At 41.1% G+C, this 21,552-nt stretch overlaps 1 long non-coding RNA gene across 1 annotated transcript; it reads right to left on the bottom strand.

Moving 5' to 3' along the window:
• Positions 1–14,258: 14,258 nt before the first annotated feature.
• On the bottom strand, positions 14,259–16,451 carry LOC146675407 (uncharacterized). The gene is made up of 3 exons (XR_014910273.1): positions 16,389–16,451; positions 14,615–14,897; positions 14,259–14,487 (listed from the first exon to the last, which is right to left on the bottom strand). It is a non-coding gene; the product is annotated as an uncharacterized LOC146675407 (long non-coding RNA).
• Positions 16,452–21,552: the final 5,101 nt, after the last annotated feature.

The following is a 21,552-nucleotide window of genomic DNA, read 5'->3' as shown; positions in this document are numbered from 1 at the left end:
CTTCCTGGGTACCACCATCACCCAGGACCTGAAGTGGGAGCCCACCATCACCTCCGTCATCAAGAAAGCCCAGCAGAGGATGTACTTCCTGAGGCAGCTGAAGAAATTCAACCTGCCAACACGGACGATGATGCAATTCTACACTGCAATCATCGAGTCCATCCTCACCTCCTCCATCACCGTGTGGTACGCTGGAGCCACTATCAGGGACAAACAGAGACTGCAGCGTGTTGTGCGCTCTGCTGAGAAGGTGATTGGCTGCAGTCTCCCATCTCTGCAGGACCTGTACACCTCCAGGACACTGGGGCGTGCAGCTCGGATCTCAGCTGACCCTTCTCACCCTGGACACAGTCTGTTTGACCTGCTCCCCTCAGGCAGGAGGCTCCGGTCCATTCGCACCAGAACCTCTCGCCACAAGAACAGTTTCTTCCCCTCTGCTGTTGGACACATGAACAATAACCACATGTTTGTCCCCGCCACTAACACATGACCCTACGCTGTGTCACTGCATCATTTCATGTTTGGCACTGATCACCACCTGCACTCATGTATATATCTTTCTACGTAGCACTCAAATTCTTATTCTCATGTATATATCTCATGTATATCTCATGCACATATCTTTCTTTCTACATAGCACTTTAATTCTTATTGTCTGCACTGAAGCACCGCAGCAATTTCCTAATGTTGTAAACCTCAACATCTGGCAATAAACCCATTCTGATTCTGATTCTGATTCTGATTCTGATTCTTATGTGCAGCCCTGGTTATTTAGCTCGTCATATTGCAGCCACAGAAATTCTTTTGTCCATGAAACCATAAAGCTGCACTTTCTTTTTGCCTTATAGTCTGATTTGTCATAACTTTTCCGTTTTGTGGTAAGCTTTTCTTTGGCTGTCACTTCTTCACCCTGACCTGTCTTATTTGGCTCAGCAGAACTGAAATATACATCCTGCTGCTTTTACACACACACACATAACGCTCAGCGATTCTCTGCGCGATCAACCTCTCACATGTTTAAGCTGCGGGAGATTTCACTTGTCATGTTTGCGTAGTAAGCTAACGATTAATAAGACGATGTCAGAGGAATTGGTGCACAAATTATCATCACTCACAGATCAGTGCTGTCGCTCTCTATACACAGTTCACGCGATTGCAAAGTGAAAGCAAAAAAACAAGCGCAAATTCAAACGCGATTTCAATATGTCACATATTGACAGTGGCTCACCGATGCCAATGACATAATTACCCAGCTACATTTCTGAAAGAATGCAAAAGCATTGACATATATTTTTCCTTCCCGACGGGCAGGGCAGAGATAGATTTTGGTAGCCCGACTGAAAAAATCGCTAGGACGTCGGGCTAGCGATATTGCGAGCCCTGTATCTGATTGAGGAATCACTCATCTTTGGAAAAGAGAGTTTATTACAGAGAAATGTCTCTTTCCAAAATAAAAGCTATACTATCCGCTTCTTCTGGGCTATATTCTCAGCAGCATATTAATCCTGTGCTAACAGCTGTCTAAATGACTCGGCTAAAGTTAGTAGCATGCTTGCTTGTTTTTGTCTGCTTCCACTTGTCTTTGCACTAGGATGATGTCAGCGTAAATGTGCAGTCATATTCGTTGTGTTCCCACTAGTGCTTTCAGGTTAATCTCGTTGAAATGACCTTAACGCCACAACACGGCAAATCTCCGTTAACGAGCTACCCCTGATCGCCCCGTGCATGGGGCTAGACGGCCAACACGTTAACGAGCTAACTGCGCTAACACACTAGTCCCCACCCATGTAATTGAGTATTGCATGGCACATCCAACATACTGTTTTACTTTAGTCCATGACTCGCTTACCTTCAGGGTCATACGTCACATGAAAACCAAAATAATTCCAAACGCCAGATCTGAATGAGGGTGCGGGAGGTCCATGTTGCAAGGAGAGCTTAACTTCTGTCTCGCTAGCTTGCCCTGCGCTCTTCCTTCTGACGATGCTGTCTGTGTTGAGCGCTCAGTGGATCTGCGCTCGACAGTGCAGCCTAGGCGGAGTAGTCGAACGCAGATTCACTGAGCGCTCAACACAGACAGCATCGTCAGAAGGAAAGTTGATAAAATAAATTACAAATTTTGTATTGTTCGATACATATGCGTACCGAACCGAAAGCACTGTATCGAACGGTTCAATATCGATACGAATATCGTTGCACCCCTAATATATATATATATATATATATATATATATAGCAGGAAGCCGGACTCACCTCACTCTGTTGTTGATCTTGCTGTTCATCTTCAGCTTAGTGACAAACAGCGAGAAACGGAGTGAGAGGTACAAAACACATCTGCTCAAATAACTGTTAAAAATCTTCCAGGAGAATTTTCTTATTAGCTGTACTTCATATTAATTTAGGTTTTACATTGCAAATTGACACAAAGTGACATTACATCAGCTTCACTGCAGTTTTGGTTAAATCCAAATTCTTTAATACTTAAAATATTAAAGGGTTATAGTAAATTTAGTAAATACTACATGGACCGCCTGAGATCTGGTGGATGCTGAGAGGTTAAATAGTAACTCTGCATGGCAAAAATGATGTTAACACAATGTTTTTACATGTGATGCTTACAGGTCGTCTTCAGTGACCGACCCATCACATTTTTGCCATAAACCTGGGTGTCACGGCAACAAAGTATTATGTATTTCTATAAGGTATGCCTGACGGGGTTTGATTAAACTGCAGTATTTGAAGTTCTAGACTTTAGAACAAAAACCTACATTTTGGAAATAGTCACATTAAGAAGGCTCTTGTTGTGATTTGGTGCTGCATGAAGAGAATTGAATAAAAAACTTGAATTAAATTGAACTGAACTGAGGAAGAAGCAGTTTCCATGTTCTGCTGTGACCCTCTACTGTGCTCTAAGTTTCTCATGTTCTAATAAAACAATGTGATTAAGTGTGAAAGCCATGCGCAGTAAAAGATATTGGATTTTTTTTTTTGAAATTGGTGTTCCAAAAGTATTAGTTTTGCATTTTCGCTTTTTGAAGAATAAGGTCGCCTTTTTATTGTTAGAACTAAATGGTTAACTAAATGGGCAAAACTATATTCTTCGTAGATGGTGATATTATAACGTTATTTTTTTTTTGCATATTTCTTGTTTACGGCTTGTTTTAATAATAATAAATCCTGTTGTTCCAACCTTTCTGAAAAAGACACCATGCTGCCACCATGTTGGAAAGAAAAATTAAGACAGACATGAAAAAAGCCAGAGGAGTACCTTTCTGATGCTTTTTGATTTTAACAAGCAGCCCAGCGATGATCAGTATGAGGAAAACGGTCAGAGTAGCAAAGATCGCACACATCACCTCCATTTTGTCACCAGAAATGTCTGCAACAAAAATCAGTCATTAGAATTTTTTTTTTCTTTTTCTGGGTTTGGCTGTTTGGCTAACAGACTAAAGAAAGGACTCTTACTTTGAGACATGTTGTTGATGTCATCATCAAGTTCATCATAGCCTTTGATTGTAATGAACAGTTGTTATTTTGATGTCATTTGAAAAAAACACATTCAGATTTTATACTGGTTTTAAGAAACGTATTAAAAGGAGGAAAAAAAACAAAGAAATCCAAACAAGCATGCAGATTAAATCTTACCTTGAACTTTTAAATGCTTCACACTAAAAAGTGGACGTCCACTTGTGTAAAATCCACAGAAATACAGTCCAGAGTCAGATACAGCCACCTGCTTGATTTTGAGAAAGACAGTAGAGATGTTGGAGCTCATTTCAAAGGATTCACTTTGTAATCCATCACAGTATGAAACGCTTTTTGTTCTTTCAAACATGACTGCGATACAGCTGGCATTTGTTCTGTTGATCAGTCTGAACCAGAATGTTACACCACTATATGAAGAAATATTGGTGCACTGCAACGTGACTTCTTCACCAGGCTGGACCTCAACAGTCTGAGAAACTGACATGGATATCCAGTCTGAAACAAGCACAGATGACAAACGGTTAACTTTCTGTAAACAAAAAATAAAAAATTCTTTGAATGAACATGTAAATGTTTATTCCAGGTTAGCGTAATTAAAGAACAATACTCACTGAGCCTGCAGAAAAGTAATGTAGTTATCAAAGTAAATGTGTTCATGTTGTATGACTGCAGCATGTCTCAAAGCAATGTCCGGTAATGAACTCTGCTCTAGAAAGTATGCTTTTAATAGAAAGAGGCGGGGTGAACCTCTGTCTTTCCTTGTTCTTTTCTTTTCTTCTTTTTTGTGTGTGTTAAAAACAGCCCCCGGGTTCTGTATTCTGTTTGTTAAAGTGACCACATAAATGCTTTCAGGAAAAAGACATATTCAGTATGTAGGTTTTAATTTAAAGACGGTGTTTGGTACTGTATTTACTATAGAAGTTACTTTTGTTATACAAAATATACACATAATATAACTTTTGTTGACCATAAATGGATTTTGGTTACTCCTCATATGTTGTACATAGTTCTTTAAACCTGTCACATGTTCTTTTGTACTCCACCCTATACACCATGTCAATGTGCCAAGTTTTTGGCTAATAGCTCTTTGGAAAGCACCTTGTTGGTCTGTCAACCTGTGTTATCTTTTGAATTTTCCATTGAACTGTTGAAAAGGGAACATATTATGTGTTTATTTGACAGGTTCCTTCTAATAGAGTGCTTAAGAACAAAACAGAATGAAAGAGAACAAGCAAAAAAAAAAAAAAAAAAAGTACTGGACTGATAATAAGTTAAAAAGCAATCAATGTCTATTATTCAAGACATCTTTAAAAAAAATACAAGAAATTCTGGTTCCTTCAAACCAAAGTATAAAGAAATGGGGATGATTCAAGACTTTTCCACAGTACTGTAATTATTTGTGTTTTTTAGATGAAACTTTATTAATCCCTCGGGTGGGTTCCTCCGGGAAGTTCAGTTTCCAGTAGCAAAGCACCGAAAGAAGTTGCATGTTACAGATACATTAAGGGAATGAGAGTAAGGATATAAGCATAAATACACCATATATACACATATACACATATATAGATACAGAATATACAATATGGATAAATAGGATTGCTCATTTGAGTGAGTATATTGCACAGTGATTATTGCACAGTCAAATATAAGAAAAAAAGACAAAACAAAAAAACAAATATAGCAAATATTGCACAGTGTAGAAAAGCACCTACAGCTCAGTTGTTCCCGCCCTCCCTTGAGTTAAACAGTCTGATGGCGTGTGGGACAAGGGAGTTTTTAAGTCTGTTGGTTTTTGACTTTGGGAGAAGCAGCCTGTCGCTGAATAGGCTCCTCTGATTGTTTACGAGCATGTGCAGAGGATGCCTGGCATTGTTCATAATGTCCATCAGTTTCCTTAAGGTCCTCTTCTCTGCCACTGTCACCAGAGTGTCCAGCTTCGTGTGTGTGTTCAGAGTGTTCAGCTTTTAATATGTTTCCAATAATTTTAAGCAACTCTTTGGGTTATCTAATATTTTAATAGTAGCTGCCCTGCTTTGTTCAGAATCACTCTCCCAGTAGGTGACAATATTAAACACAACTTACAAGTTAGACATTTTCTGTCACATATATATTATTACAGTGATGGATGATAATATCATACATGGTTAACTTCTTAAATAATAAGGCCATTACATGTGCAAGTAGCCCTTCTATGCCAAAAGCCCACTCATGATGTTGCTCAAAATACTCAGTTTCTGACAGTATTTTACTATTGATGACTCTGCATGAGGTGTGTGAGAATGGGTCCATAATATGATCACGTTAGAGAAGCTCACATATCCAGTCAGATGTAAGATGGCTTAAAGGGAGGATGGCCTGAAATAGAAAGGAGCTAAAGCAGCTTTCTTTGTTAGGAGGATGAACTGAAGTACATGTATGCTGATTTGACCCTTTAGTCAAATAGTGTGGGTGGCAATGCCAGAGGTGTTTCATAAATTTCACTTTTACTTAAGACATGCACCATAACATTTCATAGTGTATTTTTACACAGTGTGTTTACATAGTGCAATGCAGAGCATTGTTTTTTATTTCTTTAAAGGTTGTGAGAACATGAATTTTCTCAGTTGGTATTTACGACTTCCTTTCAGTCTTACTGTAACTTCTGCTCTGATCACATGAATGAATGAAAATGTTACTGTGGCAAATACAGAAATTATTATTACAATAAGCTGATTTCAGTTCATGTGCAGAATGAGGAAAATTAGCATTATGCTCTTAATACAATTTGCAAACATCTGCACAGACAGAATGCTAACACAAAGCCAGCCACTAATTCACAGTGATGAAAATTAAAAAAAAAGATGTAGCCGTGCCCAGCAGCCAGTGCCTGAATGGGTCACAAAAGCAGTGATGCGCAGTCAGGCTTGAGGCCTGAAAGAAACATCATTGTGGTGATTGCTGTGAAGTGTCTTTGGGCTAGTTTCTTTCCTTGCTTTATTATGCCGGCTTTCTGTTTATACTTAAAAAAATAAAAAAATACTTGGTTGGCCAAATGTACAAAGTTCAACCAGCTATTTTGTCAAAATGCCACCTTCATTGTTCATGAATATTTTTTACCCCCCTGTAGATATTGACAGTTAAAGATGCCATACATTGCTCAATCTTTCTAAATCAAATATGATTTTTGGTTATTAATATACTATAATATAAATTAAAAAAAAAAAAATCAACATCTGTCAGATGTTTCTACAACTTGATTACAGTCCCTCTGTGGTAAATTCAGTTGATTGGAAATGATTTGGAAAGGCCCCACACCTGTCTATAAAAGGTCCCACAGTTGACAGTATATTTCAGAGCACATAAGAGGCCTTAAAGAGTTATGCTATACTATCACCATTTGTCACCAATGTTGACAAAAACACTGAAAAGAGAGAGCACTGTTCTAAATCACATAATTCTGTACTTAGACTTTCCACCTGTACTGCAGTACTATACTAATGCCAATGCATTATTTGGTCATTGTCTTTTAGTCTGTTGTTAGGTGGTTGGTAGGCCTGATAACATCATGATGGATATGTTTCATGAATAGAAATTAGATTTCATTATTCTGAAAAAAATGGATACAATTCTCTACTAAGCTTTTGTCCTCACTCACCTGTCATCCATCGCCGATGATTACTCCTGCGCTACTTAAGGCCTCAGTGGCATATGATTCTTCGCCGGATCCTTGTGCTAACCTGTGTCAGTGTAACCCAGCTTGCCTAGTGATTTCCTCAGGTTTTCCTAGTGCTCCTTGCGAACATCAACTTCTTTTCTTGTGTGTAGACTTCCTGAACCCTGGCCTGTTTCCCTTCCTCGTGGACCCTGAGTAGTTGAGTGTGAGTGAGCTTGGATTGGATTGTGGGTAATAGTGAGTCACTGGCTGTATACATTTCACTCTGTTTCACTTGTGTAAATAAACCACTTTTTTGACTTTCACCCAGAGTGAGTCCTGCACCCGTAACCTTGACATACTGTAGGTAAATGTATGCTGAAAATTTGGTAGTTCTAGCCCACTGGTGGGTGGTTGTTAGGCAACATGATGACATCATCATATGGGATCTATCAAAACCTCAAGGAGCCTAAGACCTACCCGTCTGTACTTTTGGTTGCTTAAGACTCAATTGTGTAAAAATGTATGGGCAGACAAATTTTGTGAATAATAGTAACGTATGTGTAATCACCCTGACTATAATAATCATGATAACAATCACTACTATAGCAATTTAAATAATTTTATTTATGAAGCATTGACAAAAGACAGTGACCAAAGATCTGTGAAACAAGCAAACAAGCGAACTAAAATTAAAAACTACTGTAAATTGAAGTGAAATGGAAAAAAAAAAACCCCACTTAATTACAAAAACCCCAAATAATTAATGACAATTTTCTTATATTTAATACTGTTAAATTACGATGTTTGCTTAACAATGTTAAGATTGTTTCTGGTACTTCAATAGAAGCCAGCACTAGCCTCTCACACTTCACCCACTGCAGACTGCAGAGTGTAGGAATGAAAGAAACCAAAACACTGTCAAAAAGTTGGGAGTGACAACACTGAAAGGAGATTTAACAAACTCCCTTAACCCAAGATTTACAAGAAAACAACATAAAAATAAAATGACACTGTGCTGCACACTGAATTAAAAACCATCAGCATGTAAAACATGGCTGTGGTCGCTGTGATGTCACTCACTCGTCATGTTTGGTTTGATATCTGTTTCACTTTGTCAGCTCTTATGAAACATGCTACATCATTCTTACCATGAACCTTTAAATATGTTGAGTTGACTATCACTTGGTGTCTGCCACAATAAAATCCACAGAAATAAAGCCCAAAGTCAGACAAATCTGTGTATTTGATTTTAAGGAAGACAGTTGAGATGTTGGATGTCACTTCAAACTTTTCGTGTTTAACTCCATTGCAGAATGAGATGGGATCAGTAGAGATATAAATGGATAAAATACAGTGAGCCTGGGTTTGGTTGACTAGTCTAAACCAAATAATTTGAGTAGGAGAACTGGAAAAGTTGGCGCACAGCAGTGTAGCATCTTCTCCAGGCCAGACTTCCACAGTCTGAGACTGTAAGCGAGAAATCCAGTCTGAAAAGAACAGCAAAGGAATGAAGTTCTGAGCTGGTAAGACCAAAACAGATACTAATACCTCCCAAAGATTTTAGTAGACTTTAAGTTCAGTTTTTAAAATTCAGTTCAACATGTTTTTGCATTTTGGATTTTGAGAGAAATTCAGTGCCAGTACTTACTGAGACTGCCGAGCAGTAAAGCTGTTCTTATACTAAAGCTCATAGCTGTGCATATGAAATCTTTCAGCTTCAAATAAGAAAGTTGCAGCATGAAGGGGTGTTATTTCCTATTTTGACCACATTGCTCAGACAAAAGAACTTGCCCACCAACTAAAAAACACCACAGCTTTGTGCGCTTCTTTTTCTTTGTCTTGCATTCATGGAGGTTTGCGTTGGAAGAAGATAAAGTTTGGGCCTAAGGAGTACGCCACGCTGTCATCAAGTTTTAGACTTCACAAGTACTTTTCTCTGCAAGGATGGTCATCCTGCAGCATATGAAGGGAAAAGTACTTTGATCTGGAAGGCAAACTTACAACTGAACAATTCTTGCATTTATTCACATAAACAAAGACAGCCACTTTATTTAGGTAGTACTGAGTTTGACTTCCTACTGACATGGATTCAGCAAACATTCCTCAGATACTTTGTCATTGGGGAAGATTTGGAATTCTTTTATTTCCCCCGACTTGACCAGGGTGCTCCGCCTAATGGCTGTGGCAGCTGGGATAGACTCCAGGCGCTCTTTGGGACCCTTGTAAGGATAAGTAGAAGAGAATAGATGAATATACCAATGTGCTCCATTGGATTTAGATGACTGAATACAAATGACATGTTGCAGAAAACAGTCTGAGATTCTATCAGCTTTGTGGCATCGTGCCACCCTGCTGCACTGGTTCTCAGATAGTGGGGTGGGGTGGGGTGTGGATGACAGAATGAAAAATGTATGTCAAAGGGAAAGTAAATAAAAATGACTTTACTGGTCTTTTCTATTAATTTGGACCATTATGAAATTATGGCTCATGGCTCATGGGACATAATAATGGGCCATGGCTCATGCTGAATGAAACAAGGGCAGACTCCTGCAAAATTAGGTCAATGTGAATAGTTGCTCCTTAGACTTTCTGTAGAAGTGACTCTGGCTAACTAATTTTCCATGGCTGTAATGGGAAAAAACTTTTCACTAAGAAAACAGCCTCTTACCGGATGTCCGGATGTTTAGATTCTCTAAAATCTCCATCAGTGGTGACTGATAGTGATATTGGGTTGGCTAACAAATGCATTATATAGTTCACACTAACAGCAGCAGCATCACATCCTCGATACCACATTGCAGCCACAACACCTCGTCATAGCAACACAAACAAAACTATATAGAGAAATACCCAGAATGCCACTCACATACACACACATCCTCTCTCACACTTACCCACAAACCTTTTGACTATTTGTTTCTGTGCACACTAGCACAAGGCTTTTTTTTTCTAGGAAAAAACCAAATATGCAAGAGTGATGTATTGATGGCTGAATGATCAGAATGCTACAATGCCAGAAAAATCTTTTCACTTTCTGTTGATGCTGCTAGGGATGTTATGCAAAATGTGTGGAACTCTAGAAACTACCAATACACTGCAGTTGCAATATCACAACTATTTTGCAGCATAGTGACTCAAACAACTTGTTCCCAATAAAAGGAGTTGGTATGTACCGCAGAAAAAAATTGGTCTTTAAAGAAAAGTAGCAGGCAACCGGAGGGAAACAAACCTACTGGAATGAAGGACAGCACTTTACTGATGAATTTTTAGGTTTAATGGCAATAAACCCTCAATCTCACCATCAGAACTGGGAATGTGTACACAAAAACAGTGTATAAGTCACAATCCATACACTTACAAGTGTTAACGTTTACAACATAAAATAACTTAACCTTCTACACAACATTTAACAAATGCGCAGTTTTGGTCACACAAAATATTTTAACATGTACTTATTTACATCATTGTGTCTTTGTCAAGGGGGCTGCTAATGACAAAATAAACTTCCATAAACACAGTTACAACTCCCCCCTCCAACATCCCCTGATTGCTGCGAAAATTGCACGGCGACAACAGTTACACAGGAAGTCATTCCTTCAAAATAATAGCATTAAAACTCAAAAGGGAAGTGAAACGCAGCTAGAGATTAGATTAGATAGAACTTTATTACAGTTTTTCTCGATTGCTAAAACACATTTCCTGAAACTACGCCTCATATCCTCACAACAGTAAACACAAATCCATATCATCTCACTCAATTTCCCAAACATCCTATTTCCAGGTCAAAATGAAGCTCTACACCCAAAACTATTCACTCCTGCTGAAAAACCAAACTTTGCCCTCAGACATCAAACACAAGCCCTCAAAAACACACACACTACAACAGAGTTTTGCACACTGGTACAATTAATTCAAAACAATAGTTCCAAAACAAATAGGTTGCTTATGGTTCTCCCCTTCAAAAACCTTTTCACATGATAAACACAAAAGACGCAACCAATGTATGTACAGTGGCACATTTTTATTCATGTACTATACAGTACAACACACACCAAAAAACATTATTCCACCTCAGCATCTTGTCTTTGGTCTGGGTCAGGCCAGAGAATCTCATCCACATCACAGGCTATATTGGCCCCAGCCAGGCAGCGGGGGTAAAATCCTCTTGCATGCCTGATCCACCCCTGGCATGCATCTACTGATATGTCTAGGCAGGCCTCTTCCATGGCCTGAAGGAGGTGAACACGGACATAAGGTTCTCGGTCATACACTTTCCACCGCCATGCCGAAAATAACTCCTCTATCGGGTTTAGAAAGGGAGAGTATGCAGGCAGAAAGATATTAGAAAACCTTGGGTTATTGGTAAACCAGTCATGAACCAGAGCAGCGCGATGGAAGCTGACGTTATCCCACACAACAACGTAGTGAGGCTGCTCTGGCTGTGCTGGTTCCCTGTAGTCCAGCTGGAACATATGTTGTCTTACAGTTTTTTTCAATCGCTAACAAGCGCCTACCCATACTTCAGATACTTTTTCTAAACTCTTAACACAGACTCACACCTACAAAACACAATTGGCCAAATGGATAATTTTCTTCTCAAAAATACATTTTGTCAAATATATACTAACTCTTCATTTCAAAATAGAACACATCTTTCTCTGCACACACTAACTGTACAAAAACACTATAAATCTGACTCAAAATGAAATTAGTCTGTCAAAGAATAACACTTGTTTTCACTTCACAAGGTACATGCAGTCAATCAAAGTACACCAGGTTTCAAAATACTGGCTATTATTGACATTACAAAAACTGCATAGACTTTTATGTTTCAGTTTTACAGGTATTTGCATGCGAAACATGCAATCCACCATTTTGACACCAGAAATGTCTTGGTTGGTAACTGTATGTCCACATGTACAGTAATGTTCACATTCAAAAGCATTCCAGTAAAAAGCAAACAAGTTTATGTTTCTTTACTGTTTACTACAGGAGGTACAGTAGAAACACAGTATGATAGGACAGAGAAAGTTTTACAGTATTGCTTACAGTGAACAAAATATCCATGAAACACACAAGAGCATTCTGAACAAAAAAACAACAGCAAAAAGCCAAGATCAAAAGGGGGGGAGGGGGAGGGGGGCTAAAAAAAGGCAAAAACTTTGCATCTAATCTCTGCGATCTTCAGGGTTAGGCCACATTTTTTCATCAACATCACATCTGATGTTATCCAAGTCGATGCACCTGGGATAGAACCGCCTGGTATGTCGGATCCACCCTTGGCAATCGTCAACTGTGATGTCCCTGGAGCCAGCATCCATGGCTTCGAGGAGGGACATCTGGTCATGTGGCTGATGGTCATAAACCTTCCACCTCCATGCAGAAAAGAACTCCTCTATGGGGTTGAGGAAAGGTGAATAGGGTGGAAGGAAGAGACTTACCAGTCTTGGGTGGACTTCAAACCATGTTGTTATTGCTTGCGAGTGATGGAAAGCCACATTGTCCCAGGTAATTACAAAGGTCCTCATGTTTTCATCCTCCTGACCCTGCTCTGGAACCAGGCGCTGGTGGAGATCATTGAGAAAGGCAAGCAAGCGCTCTGTATTATAGGGTCCAACCTGACATCTGTGAAGGAGTAATCCTGCATTTGCAATTGCTGCACACATGGTAATGTTTGCCCCTCTCTGTCCTGGCACATCAACTGTGGCCCTTTTTCCAATTACATTTCGTCCACGTCGACGCCTTTTGGCCAGATTGAATCCTGCCTCATCGATGTATATGAATTTATGAGGGGCCTGGTTGGCCTCCAATTCCATAACTCTCTGAAACAAAGTTTATGTAAGTCATGTTATTACTGTATACCATACTGTACTGTAACCTAGTATTGTGTAGGTTACCTACTTGCAAAGTGCAAAGCTTATAGAACTGGACATTGGATTGAATATACACTATACCTGGACATATTGTCGTCGTAGCTCCTTGACCCTCTCACTGTTCCTCTCAAAGGGAACAGCGTAGAGCTGCTTCATCCGCACTCTGTGTTTGGACAATGTCCGCGTAATGGTTGTGAGGCTGATTCTATCGATATTGTCAAATATCTCATGGTCCGCCACAATTCTAGTTTGAATTTCACGCAGTTTTATTGCATTATTTGCAGTAACCATTTCTACAATGGCAAGCTCCTGATCATTACTGAGGAGCTTTCCTCTTCCCCCAGAGGGTGGAAGACATTGCATTCTTTAGAAAGACAAAAAATTCAACATATGCATTACTGTATGACCATATTGACATGTCAAGTGAGAATAGAAACAATCCATGTAAAATGCAATACTTACCTGTTGGTTTGTTGAAAGATGCGTATAATGGAGGCAACCGTTGACCGCCTCAAATTGGGCTGCACTCTTTCACCAGCCTCTCTTAGTGAAAGACCATGGTTGATTACATGGTCAATGATAGTGGCACGAATTTCATCACTGACTACTGTTCTTGCAGCCCTTGGAATGCCACCACCACGCATTCTTACACCTCTACCTTGCCCTCTCCTTGGGCCTGCTCTTCTCCCTGGGCCCCTTGCTCTTACTCTTCCTCGACCAGACATTACAGTGTTTGTCTTTTTTTTGTTTCCAAAAACATCACTCCTCAAGGTCTTGCCTTATAAACCCCACTGAGTCTAAGCCAGAATGGAAGAAGCTGTCGTTGGCCCAATTTACCCAACATAAATCAGCTGTGTGTCAATTATTCAATTGTTTGTTTATTATCAGCTGATATATATTTTTGATATTGATATTGTTTTTGTACTGATATCATTGCAGGGGCAGAGGTTTTTATACTGTATCTACGGTTTGGAATATTGTTTTTGCTATTGTGGGATGTTGTGTGTTAACATTCGTAAATACTACAAAAACAGTCCATAATTTTGTTGGGAGGTATAGCTTGTCTGTTAAGAAAATGTAAGCATTGTGGAAATGTGTTCACTGACTGCATATTGGGTGAACACGACATGAAATGTAAGAATGGTATGGCCACAACAGACCGATGCTGTGCTAATTGTGTTTAGAGTTTTGCAAATGTGACAACTGTTTGGACAAACGCTTGTTAGCGACTGCAAAAAACTGTAAACCATCAAGAAAAGCAAGGAGAAGCATAGTGTTATAGGGTCCTAGTACGGCATGGCGGTGGAGTACCCCTCGTTGGCTGATGGCTGTGCACATAGTGACATTCCCCCCACGCTGACCAGGGACATTTACAATAGCCCGATGGCCAATTATGTTCCTCCCCCTTTTCCTTCTTTTGGTCAGGTTAAAACCTGCCTCATCCACAAAGATTATTTCATGGGGAACAGGCCGTCCTTCAATCTCAAAGATTCTCTGCAAAACACATAACACAGTAGAGTCAATCGGTACCCTGAACCACAGTTCAAGAGTGCTGAAATGGCAGCATAAACTGCCATGCTGTGATGGTACACAATACTTTATACAGTATCAAAACTCATACCTGAACATATTCCACACGTTGGTTTTTCACTCTGTCAGAGTTTCGTTCGAAAGGGACTCGGTATGCCTGTTTCATCCGGAATTGATTCTTTCGGAGGATGCGGTCAATTGTGGAGAGGCTGATGGCATTTATGCCTCGAAAAAGATGATCATCCTCAATCACTCTCCTTTGAATCTCTTGCAGGCGGATTACATTATTTGCAATTACCATGTTTACAAGTTCCCTCTCTTGCCCCTCCGACAAAAGCCTTAACCTGCCTCCACCAGGTGGTCGTCTCTGTGTCCTACAAAAATAGAAGCACTCATTACTGTAACTGTCACACATTCGAAGGTTCTGATTGGTGTGTGATAAATTTTGACTCCTAGTGTTTCCACCTGGTTAATTGTGTGCTACTTGAGCTCAAGCTATGCTGACTTAAGTTAACATTATTGAATGCTAGTGCTTTCTAAATGACTACATGGTGTAAGCACTGAAAAATGTAGGGATTTGTGTGTAGAGTTTTGCAGTAACAGTTCACCAAATTTGACTCATGTGTCAAAGCAGGGAATAGTGTTTATAGTTCAGGGAAATGGGTGAGCTTTTTGAAAAATAGCGTTACGGTTTTGAAATTTTAGTTTAAAAGCCTGGTTATAGTGTTTAAGCAATCGAGAAAAACTGTAATCCCTCGGGTGGGTTCCTCTGGGAAATTTGATTTCCAAAAAAGCACAGCACCGACAGAAGTTACAGAGTTATACACACACACATATATATAAATACAGAGACAATATAAATAAAATATACGAAGGGGATAAATAGAATAAATAGGAATAAAAATAAAAATACAAGTGAATTGCACATTTCAAGTATTGAGTCTATTGCACCGTTGACTATTTACAAAAGTATTGCACAAAAGGTATTGCACAGTGAGGTGAAGAGGCACTACAGCTTAGTTGTTCCCCCCTCCTTTGTCCTCCTGTTTCCCCTCCCTCTCCCCTCCAGAGAGGAGTTAAACAGTCTGATGGCGTGTGGGACAAAGGAGTTTTTAAGTCTGTTAGTTCTTGTCTTTGGGAGAAGCAACCTGTCACTGAACAGACTCTTCTGGTTGTTAATGGCCGTGTGCAGAGGATGCCTGGCATTGTCCATAATGTCCATCAGTTTCTTTAATGTCCTTTTCTCTGCCACTGTCACTGTCATGGTCCTGGGCCATGTGGGCCCAGTATTCTTAGTTTTCATGTATTTTTGTATTTTGTTCTTTATTTAGGCCATGCTTCCTGGGTTGATCTGTTACGTTGTTCCTTATGTGTTTTCCCTTCGTGACTCTCACCCCCTGTGTGCCCCTCTGTGTATTTATGAGCCCTCGTCCCTCTTTGTGTTTTATTCTATGTTTTCCCCAGCCCGTTATGTCTGCGTTCTCCCCGTGCTCTCTCCCCTCCTGTTTGAACCTCTGTGTACTTCCTGTTTTACTTTGCCCATCTCCCATCAGTGTTACGTTCACTCCTGCCGTGTCTTGTTATGATTATCAGTGTCACCTGTGTTCCCCGTGTGCATCCACTTCCCCTGATCATCCCTCATGTGTTTTTAGTCTCTGTGTTTCATGCAGTCTGTGTCGCGTCGTCTGTGTTTCCACCCTCTATGTTTCCATGCCCGGTCTATTGTATTCTTAGTCATAGCTTTACCTTAGTTATTCCCAGTTTAGGTTTCCGTTTAGCCACGCTATCCCTGCTGTATTTGTATACCTTGTCATCAGCCACAATAAAGGCTCGCTTTTGTTTAAAGTTCACTCCCGCCTGCTCACCTGTGTTCGCACCTGGGTCCACCATACACACCACCGCACGGTCTGTCACAGCGGACCGTGACAGTCACCAGAGTGTCCAGCTTCATGCCGACCACAGAGCTAGCCCTCCTGATCAGTTTCTCCAGCCTGGATGAGTCCTTCTTTGCTGTGCTGCTCCCCCAGCACACCACAGCATAGAAAAGTACTCCAGCAACCACCGACTGGTAAAACATCCTCAGGAGCTTCCTGCAGATGTTAAAAGACCTCAGCCTCCTGAGGAAGTACAGTCGGCTTTGGGCTTTTTTATACAGGTGCTCTGTGTTGCATGACCAGTCCAGTTTATTGTCCACCCACAGCCCGAGGTACTTGTACTTGTTGACCACCTCCACCTCCTCCCCCTCTATCTGAACCGGCAGTGGACCTGCTCTAGACCTCCCGAAGTCCACAACCAGTTCCTTAGTCTTTGAGGTGTTGAGTTGCAGGTGGTTTGTGTGACTCCATGCGACAAAGTTCCTCACCAGACTTCTGTACTCCTCTTCCTGATCATCCCAGATACACCCCATGATGGCTGTGTCGTCTGCAAACTTCTGAATGTGGCATAATTCAGAGTTGTAGCAGAAGTCAGAGGTGTACAGGGTGAAGAGAAGAGGGGACAGCACAGTTCCCTGTGGTGCTCCTGTGCTGCTGACCACTGTGTCAGACGTGATGTCCTTCAGCCTGACGTACTGTGGTCTGTCGGTGAGGTAGTCGGAGATCCAAGCCACCAGGCAGGGGTCCACCTCCATCCTGTTCAGTTTTTCTTGAAGCATACAGGGCCGGATGGTATTAAAGGCACTGGAAAAGTCAAGAAACAGGATCCTGACCGTGCCTTTTCCCCCATCCAGGTGTGAGTGGGCTCTGTGTAGGAGGTACAGGATGGCATCCTCCACTCCGACACCCGCCTTGTATGCAAACTGTAGTGGGTCCTGGGCATGTTGTACCTGTGGTCGGAGGAGGTTGAGGAAGAGCCGCTCTAGAGTCTTCATAAGATGTGACGTCAGTGCCACCGGTCGGAAGTCATTCAGCTCATTGGGCCGGTTCTTTTTGGGGACCGGGACGATGCAGGATGTCTTCCATAGGGCGGGCACTCTCCCCAGTCGCAGACTGAGGTTGAAGACTCGTTGTAGCGGCTCCCCAAGTTCAGCAGCACACGCCTTTAGCATCCTAGGACACACCTTGTCTGGGCCTGCTGCCTTTCTGGGGCGAAGCTTCCTCAGTTGTCTCCTGACCTGATCCACTGTGACACTGGGAGATGTTTGGGAAGAGGGGAGGGGGGGAGATGTCTTGCTGCTGAGAGAGGGATTGGAGGAGGGGGGTGTCATGGTGTCAGGAAGGGGGGGAAGCGAGGGAGGTAGGAGAGTGGGGAGAGGACTCTGTAGCTAATAGTAAATAAAGGCAATAAGTGCCAAAATAAGATGCAAACAAATACATAAACATATTTAGGGTCATTTATAGAGTGTGTTACGTTATTTTATAGCAGAGGGAGAGAGAGAGAGTCTGGCTTATATGGCTAAAATTATTTAGAGAGAAGCTCACATCGCCAAAATTTCTGGGATACAAACATATTAATGAACCTTTCATTGAAGTCTGGTGTTTTTTTGGATCAAGTCCTGCTCAATACACAGTACAGCCAATGCGTTCAGCCTGTCGCACCCTATAGTATACTTCAAAGAAAGGATTTGATCCTCTTCAGTGTACTAAAACACAGCTCTCCCTCTGCTGATGTCACGGGGTTTCTGATGTTTAGATGTGTTCATTTCAGCTTTTCAGAAAATGTGTCCTGAAGTTTGTTCTCTTTCAGCATCCTCAAAAGTGACATTGCAGAGTGTAATCCTGCAAACTCCGCTCCAGTGTACAATACTTTCAGTTTCTCTTTACATATCAGTGGGGAATGTTTGATTGCAATGTCCAGCTGCTTCTGGGGGAGGCTTTCCTTAAACTGCAGAAAGAGCACAGGATCAATAAGCTCAAACGACACTAAGTGCTGTGCTTGCTCAAAGTGAGCCTTTGACTGCTCCATCATTACGTCACAGCACTGTGCTACTATACTGACACGTCGTCAGCCCACCGCATCCTGCGCGGCCTTGCTGCAGCTTCAGCTCTGGATGTGACGGTGCGGTATCTGTGGTCAGCTTGTTCTTCAGTTCACCAATGGAGCAGAAAAACCTCTCCAGGGCCTGTCTGCTTTGAGAGCATCTGTGGTCTGTTTTTGAAGAATGTTGCATAAAATATCAACAGTGCTGTAGTAAAATTGTTCAGTCTGTTTTGTAGTCAGTCAAAATGCCATTATGGATACACATTTGGTGACTTTGTAGTTACGTACAGGCATCCACTGAACATGACCTGTGAAGCAAATTCAAACCATATGCTGTTGTAGCAACCCTGGCTTCAACCTCCTGAAATAGCCAGGCACACCCCGAGTTCGTTTTACTTTTGCCTCGTATGTCCTGGAATCTTGTAGTTTGTTCAGACGTGACTTTGAAACACTAAGCTGTGCTGTTGTTTTTAAAGAGAAGCTTTTATCCTGGCAGCCCTTCTGTCATAGACTTTGACATGCTAACTGAGGCCTTCAGAAGCTGAGATGTAGCTCTTGTTTTTTTTTTTGTTAAATAATGTATACTTTATTGATCCCCGTGGAGAAATTACTTTATCTGCGTTTAACCCATTCACTCAGTGAAGCAGTGGGCAGCCACCAATCAGGGGAACAGTTTGTAGGGACGGTAGCTTGCTCAGGGGTACCTCAGGATAGCCGTTCAGTGGATTCGAACCCACTACCTTCTGATCATGGGGCGACCATGCTACCTACTGAACTACCCCGCCCCTTTTTTGCCATTTCTAAGCATTGCACTGTCTGATTGTGGGGTTAGTTTTCTGGGACGTCCACTTCTGGGAAGATTGGCAGATGTCTTTAATGTTTTCCACTTGTGAATGATCTTTCTCGTTGAATGATGGACTCTTTGTTTACTCTAGAAATGACCTCATAACTCTTGATGGGCAGCAACAATTGCTTCTTTAAATGCAAGATACTGCTGATGTGTTTCTTTCTTGGTTTGTGTTACAGTATCCTTGAATGATTCAGACCAAGAAGCTGTGAAAATGTGGGCCATTGATGAACAATTAATCATACACATTCCTCTGTCAGCACCTGAATGCTATGCTTTTGGTTCGGTTTTGTGCTTGTAATGTATCACACAGATGCCATTCATACATTTCCCAACACTCCTGTTTTGGTGTGCCAAAAACCTCCTTTTCACTGTTTAAGTCTGTTAAAGCTTCTCAAGTGGTCAAGATTATAAAAATGCTCTACAAATGCATGTCACCATTCAAAATCTACAAACCTAGACGAATACATTAATGTCTCTTCACCCATTTTTAAAGATTCATTTTACATTTGCTTTGTGGTGGTTTTTATTCCTCTACTTAACTTGTATAGAGGTCTTGAGAACATCTCAGCTGGTGTTTACCGCTGTCTTTCAGGTTTGACTTTTGCACATACAGACCTGATTCTCTTGACATCAGCTGACCACGCTGTGTTACCTCTTCCTGCCAAACACTCACTTCGCGAGTGCTGCAAACTCCCCTCCATTTTTGACTCTAACTTACTACTGGTATGAATTACTTGCTTGTCCCACATTCACACATAAGAACAGACATAATTAGAACAAGCACCACAGCAGATGAGTTGAGTTAGCACCTAGTTATATAAATAGAAACCATCTCAACTTCTCGTTCTTTTTCAGGCCTCAGTGTTTTGTGCACATTTACTGTTGAGCCAGTGTGGCCAAAACACTAACAACTTCAGGTGCTTTGACCTCAAAAGCATGCACGCCTAACCCTAAGTGCGATATCCTCCCTTTTGTCCTGGTATCTGGGTGTTTAAACACCCTTCATGTCAACTATGAGCAATTCGGCTCCGTGTGGTTTGGGAAAATAAATTAGAAGTATTTAGCTGAAGTGTGTTTTATTTATCTTAGTTCTTTTTTTTTAAACTTGTAGTTCTAAATTGGAAGATTATTGTGATTTTGAAATATAAAAATAAAATTATATTTTATTATTTTTTCATCGCTCAAAATAAGCGTCACACTCGCGGAAGCCGGTGTACCCGCCGGAACGCCGTGCATTTATCGAGACTTTCAACCCCAGGTAGGCCAATTATGGATCTTCGGATCCACATTATGTCAGCAGCTGTTCTCCACCATGAACTATGTTAAAAACAAACACCGCTCACGCCTCACAGATGACAGCTTACAGTCCTGCGTAAAGATGAAAGTGACTTCGTACAGCCCCGATTTACAGACGCTGTGCGCAGAGGTTCAGGAGCAGAAGTTCCATTGTAAACATATCACGGCAGACCCGACGATGTTTGCATGAACACGCTTTTCAGCATCTCTTTATTGACCACTTTTCACACACGGTTGCTGTATGCATACTTTTCAGCTCACAGCCCGACATATACCAACAACAGCGTAGATGGGACAGACGTTAAGGCGGCGAGGCGTGATTGCGGGTGCCGCTCAGGTGCGTCCGCCTCCCCTGCAGCGGCGCTGCAGACCACGCCCTGCCACACACATTAACCAGGTAAAATACATATTTAGGCAGAATTTTGCAAATATCTATTTTTCATCTTTTAGCAGCAGAGTGCTTTTTTTCCAATTATATTTTAAAAGTCAGGTCAAAGCTCCAAAAGTCCAAAGGCGATATAAGGGTGGCGGCTCACAACAGTTTTTGTTTGCTGGATCATTTTAGTTCAGCTGCGTGTCTTTCCTTTTGTTATATTTCTTTAAGAGTTCAAAATGTGTTAATTACATAAATAAAATGTAATTTTCTCTGTAGAACTTCATGGATTTCATAAGCAACAAACCTTAGTTGTTCACACAAAGCATAAAGGTAAAAAACAATATATACAGTGTTATCTTAATTTTAGATGTCAAAAAGTATTTGCGGCTCCCAGTGTTTTCTTTCGCGTGGAAACCGGGTCCAAGTGGCTCTTTGGGTCTTAAAGGTTGCTGACCCCTGACCTAGTCTAATAATTTTCTTGCCTGCCTGCTGTAAACCAATCAGAATCTGTTGCTCTGATGGTATTGGGGTCTACTTGCCAAATAGCTTATTAATTATGTATCTCAATAAATGCCAATTTCTTAAACAG

Source organism: Rhamphochromis longiceps, linkage group LG3, assembly GCF_057381845.1.
Source record: "Rhamphochromis longiceps isolate RC_006_pf linkage group LG3, R_longiceps_female_GT1.1, whole genome shotgun sequence".
NCBI classification, from domain to species: Eukaryota; Metazoa; Chordata; class Actinopteri; order Cichliformes; family Cichlidae; genus Rhamphochromis; species Rhamphochromis longiceps.
Note: the sequence above shows the minus strand (reverse complement) of the source record. Positions and strands in the feature narration are given on the sequence as shown.